The sequence below is a fragment of the Phyllostomus discolor genome, chromosome 15, assembly GCF_004126475.2.
Source record: "Phyllostomus discolor isolate MPI-MPIP mPhyDis1 chromosome 15, mPhyDis1.pri.v3, whole genome shotgun sequence".
In the NCBI taxonomy this organism is placed as follows: Eukaryota; Metazoa; Chordata; class Mammalia; order Chiroptera; family Phyllostomidae; genus Phyllostomus; species Phyllostomus discolor.
Window position 1 is genome coordinate 22,845,997 of NC_040917.2, and position 5,735 is coordinate 22,851,731.

Genomic DNA, 5,735 nt, shown 5'->3' on the forward strand with positions numbered 1-5,735 from the left:
ATCACCCAAGTTGCCCCCTGTACTGTCAGTACAACTGCTGCAATAACAATCCCGTGACAAGAGAAAACCGTTCCACATCCCAGTACAGACTGTTCAAGGCATACACTATTCGGGAAGGCTGCATTGGCAACATTAGGATAGAAACCGTGGTTCTTCCGACACAGGTGCTGCACAGGTCAGAGGAAGTAGTTTTGTTATCAGGAGACAGTGTAAAAAACTAAGGAGCCTGTCCACATGCTATTAAGAAGCCAGATTAGAATCAAATGAACTTAAATGACAACGTATTTGAAAACGTGTTGAAATGAGAAAGGAAGTAGGAAAATGTCGACCAGAAAAGTGGTAATATGTAGTTTAAAATTTTGTTCTGTGTCTCTCCCAATATATGGGAGAGGGAGGCAGTTAACCAGGGCGTGTAGCGTACCACGCGGACTCGGTTGGTGTCTAGTATGCAAAACATGTCTTGGGCTTTTTCATAGCCAATATCTCTAAAAAACAATTTCCTCTGGACCTGGTCTGCAGTCAACCAACCTTCTGGTCTTAATTTGGTTTCCTTGGTAAGTTAATCTACCAGGGAGCAAATGTACTGATAGGCTAATAGGAATGTCTGGTCTGCTTGGCAATCATAATTGTAAAGTAAATGAATAAATTATCTTTCAGGCATACAGTAGTCTCCTGCAAGTTTTATTAGATCACCTCAATTATCCAGTGGCCTTATTGCCTGCAGTGAGCACGCTCTCTGGGCATTAGGTTGTAAGCTGAAAGGTTGGATGTTGGACCATGGTAACCTTGCCAGCAGACGCAGGCTGGGAGCTTGTTGGTTTCTCATCACCACCAGTATGATTACCAGCCCACGGCAAGCCACTGCATCTCAGAGCTCATGGCTACCACTTAACGTGTGCATTCCGTAATACCCCGGCCAGCGTCGCCAGTGTGTCCTGCGAGGCTCTAATGAGCCCGCAGGTGGGGTGCTCACGTGCTCACGTGACTGCCTCCACGGCACGGGTCTGTCTTGATGGGAGCGGGGGGGGGGGGGGGGTAGGGAAGGGAAGAAGGAATGAATGAATTTGGGAGCCAGATACAGCTTGGCTGCTACTTATTGGCTGTAATTACTATCTTAATGCTTTACCGTACTCATCTGAAACATGGAGTAACAGGATCTACTCCCTGTCCTGTGAGAATTAGAGTTGATGTGCAAAAATACTTAAAACACATTGAGAATGGTTTTCCATTGTTTTCCTAATAAATTTTCTAAATACATGGCACTTTTGCATTTTGCCGTCAAAATTGTAAAAATCCTAAAAGCAGTTTCTTAAGTGCAGAATACAAAGCATAATGCCCACTGATTGTGGAAACACTGGTCTCCGTAAATATAAAAATAACAAATAAGGTTGTGCTCGTTAAATTTTAATGTGCACCTGTTCAATTTTAAGGACTCCACCGGGCATCTTGTTAAATGCAGATTCTGGTTCCACTGGCTGGGGCCAGGGACTTCTGCTTTTCCAGCCCGTGCCCGGGAGATGCTGGCGGAGCTGGCCTGTGGACCACACTTTGAGCCCCCAGCCTGCAGGAGGAAGAAAGCAAAATAATATGTTCAAAATGCCAGAAGCGTAGCCACATAATCAGCAGTATTATTATTGCTAGGAAGGCATTATAGGTATGCCTTATACTGCGTAATTAATGTATTACTCCAGTATGTTATACATATATTTACACATATACATATGCATATATGTAAACTGAATTTGTTTATATTTTGCTCCTATTGAACTGCATTTAGAGAGCATCTTCTTATTGAAAGAAACCCTTACAATACTTTTAAGAATAATTACCTAATGTATTGATATGCTTTATTTCTTTTTTATAATACAAAAGGAATATATTCTGGCAGGAAAAAATGAATCCTCTCAGAAACCTATACATTTTTATTTATTTATTATTAAATGTATTGGGGAGACATTGACAAAATTATATAGGCTTCTTATATAATAGATGTACAATTCTATTATACCTCATCTGTATATTGCGTTGTATGCCCACCGCCCAAAGTCAAATCTGCCATATATTTAACCTCATTTCCCCTTTACTCCACCTCCCCTCCCACCTTCCCTCTGGTAACTGCCACACCGTTGTCTGTGTCTTGAGGTGTTTTGGTCTTGTGTGTTCATTCGCTGCTGTTGTACATCCCACATGTGAGTGAAATCACATGACTTTTTCTGTCTTATATCGCGTAGCATGATCCTCAAGATCCACTCATGTTGTTGCAAACGGCAGTATTTCATTTATTACAGCTGAGTAGTATTCTATCATAAATACAAACCACATCTTCTTCATTCAGTCATCTACCGAAGGACACTTGGGTTCTTTCCATGTCTTTTCCATCAAGAATAATAAATTTAAAATGGAAAATTCACCACCTCAATCATCTACTTCTGAGCCTCTGGGCTAATAACTATTAAGAATATGGTGTGATATTTTCAAACATTTTTCTATTCTTATACATGCACAAATTTTTTTTCAGAAATGGATTCATACTACAGCACCATAATGCAACTTTTATTTTCCTCACAAATGCATCGCATGCTTCCCCCCATGTGAATACATAGAAAGAAATTCATCTTATTCTTCAGTGACTATGTATTTCCCAAGGCAATGTAACCTATTTGCATGTTCCCTGCTGCTGTGCTTTGGGGGTGTCTTCAAGTGTTTGCTGTTACGATTAATACTGTGATGAAGTTTCCCATACATGTGCCTCATGTAGTCACCGGAACACCTCTGCAACACGGCTTTTGGACGTGAAGTCGTTGTGAAGGATATGCGCCATCTTGATGTTTGAGAATTGCCAAGTTGCTTTGCAAAAAGTCTTCTATCACTGACCCATGAGCCCACCCACTTATGCCCGCATTGTAAAATTCTTTCTTTCTTTGTATTTACTCATGTCTCCCAAATAAACACGTGGCATTTAGGTGAACAGGGGAAACTGCTTCACGTAGAAGAATGCAACAGTGTGGATAGGACTTGCACTCAGCATCCATTCCAGACCCCTCCTCCTACGACACTTTCCTCTGCCGTGGAGACTGGAAAGCTAAGCACGCATTTCCCACATTCTTTTGCAGGAGAGATAATTTAAGATTTGGAAGTCACAGGTGAGGCAGAAGCCACCTGCCTGTCGCTTTAGCTGTCCTGAGCAGCGTGCTGAGCCGCGGAGGTGGCCATCATCTGCCTTCACGAGTCGATCTCCCCAGGTGCGGACAGAGTGGCGACAGGCTCCTGCAGCCATTTCTGGAAGCTCAAACCTGACCTCACACCCCCACACCTCCCAGTGGCTCTGAGGAACGAAGTCGTTTCACAACTCCCAACACTAATCCCCACCCTTCTTCACAACAGCTAGGGTGGCCTCTGCTTATCCACTTTCAAAATAACTTATGCCTCATAAATCTATGTGGCAGCATATGGTGAGGGCATGCAAGACTTACACACAAAACCATGTGTAAACATACAGGAAAAAGGGTCATTAAATACCCTAAAATGTTCATACAGTCTTCCCTGGTGGTAGAACCAGGGGCAATTTACATCTTATTTTTGCTTATCCTTCTTTAAAATTGTTTTTTTTTAAGGAGGCAAGACCTTAAAAGCCATCTTTCCCCTCAAAGAAACAAAATCCTCCTGCAGAAAAGAAAATGTCATTTCCAAGTGTATGTTGAAATATTTTAGGCAACTAAGAGGATTAACTGCAGGTGCTAGCCCCCAGGTAACACGGTGACACAGAAGCGTGGGCCGTGGCCTGAGCTGGGGAGCAAGCCGCCCTAGTTCACGGCCTCAGAACAAGTATTTGTCGATGCTAACGCACAGCCGAGCCGAGGGCTCTGCTGGGAAAGGGCAGCTGTCTCGGGAACTAAACACACGAGGTGAGACGAGCCAGTGCCACTGTGTGGGGAAGCTTTGTTTATAATAACCGCCTAGAGCCCTGAGATTTGGCAAGCTATTTGAGAAGGCATAAAACGGAATGGAATGGCCTTCACCTACCCACCCACTAAATGAGATTTGAGAAAACAAAGGGCTAAAGTGAAATGAGCAAAGGCGACTTTCTTTTAAATACTACTCCCCCTTTTTTTTTACTTTCCACGTAATAGTTCATATACATATATTTCTGGCTTGCTCTTTATTCCCCATTTTTTCTACCTAGACAAGGACAATTCATACTTCTTTATTCACTGGCGGAAATGATCACAAAGGGTCACGACCCATGTGCAGTCGTCGAAGAAGAAACAGATGAAATGAACCACTCTTAAGCTATGGAAATACCCTTCAAGGAATTTTATGAGAATGAGATTAAGAACTCCTTACACCTATTAAAACTACCGACAGTAGTTTTAGAAAGCTACTTTTAAATGTCATGTCACACTAATTCCTCATTAACAGCGCCTTTCAGTGACAAGCTTTGAATTTTGATAAACACTAATTTTGGATCTTTCATGGTTATTCCTTTCTGTGACCTAAGAAAGCTTTGGCTGCCCTCCCGTCAAAGATGCTCGCCTATGTGTTTCCGTAGGACACCGCCTACTTCGGCAATTATGTTTAAGCCAGCAACCAGTCTCAGACTCATGTTTGTGAGGTGGGGGTCATAGGTCATTTCCTTCCCACATGGGTGCGCAGCTCTGTGGGTGCGCACCCATGTGGGAAAAGACTTTCCTTGTCTGTCGGACTGCTCTACTGCCGTAGTCAGAACCGGGTGGCCACCCGAAGGCGGACTGGTGTTCGGGCTCGCTCTCCGGGACCACTGGCGTAGTGGTTCATCCGCAGGCCGGCATCACACAGTCACGATTACCAGGTGCTAACTACAGTGCTCCTCCCATTGCTTTAAAAACTGTACGCCTCCCCAAAAGATGGTATATAAATTGTTTAAATAAATGAATGGGATCAAGATTAGCCTAAAATAATTCTTATAAAAGCCATTTTTAAAAGTTGTATCACAGCTTTGAAAACACTCCAGAATGACTATCATATCCAGAGCCAAAATATATGTGTTCACCCACAAACAAATGAACACCTACAAATTCTTCCTTATGCCCTCTAGCCGAAATGATGTATGAAAAAGGTTTCATTGCCTTTTCTACTCAGTTTCCCACCAGGTTTTATCCCATTGTTTAGTAACATCTCAGTGTAGCAAGCTTAAAAACAACCCTTTCACAAGTCCTGTGTCTGAAGCTGGAAGTCAGAGCCACACTCTCCCTCCATGTGTTTAAACTTTTCCATCATGAAATGTTGAAGTGTCATGTATCAATTTCAGAAATGTGCCAGAAAAAGTGGATCACAGAAGTTTTATAAAATTTTCTTGAAAGTTTCATTTGGAAGAGATTGGGAACAAGAACACAATATGATTTTTACAAAATGAGAAACAAAGCAACTACCAAAAGCAACGGCGAGCAAAAACTCCCCTGAGGGCAGACTGTACGTGGCTCTTGGACACCACTGGACTGTACACGTTTGTTCGTGTTGGCATGGGCGGGTGCTCCACCACCAACACCCTCTTACGTAAAAAGCAGACGCCCTGAATTGTCAAACCTCCAATATTGTATAAAAACACAGATCAACAGCTGGAAAAAATGTTGCCAAGCTAACACCAGAAATCTTTAGGATTTACCAGATGTTCTTAACCTGAAATTTTGCTTTGAAAATAATACTCACACCTTCTTGAAACAGTTTTATAGTACATAAATAATCCCACACACTTAGAG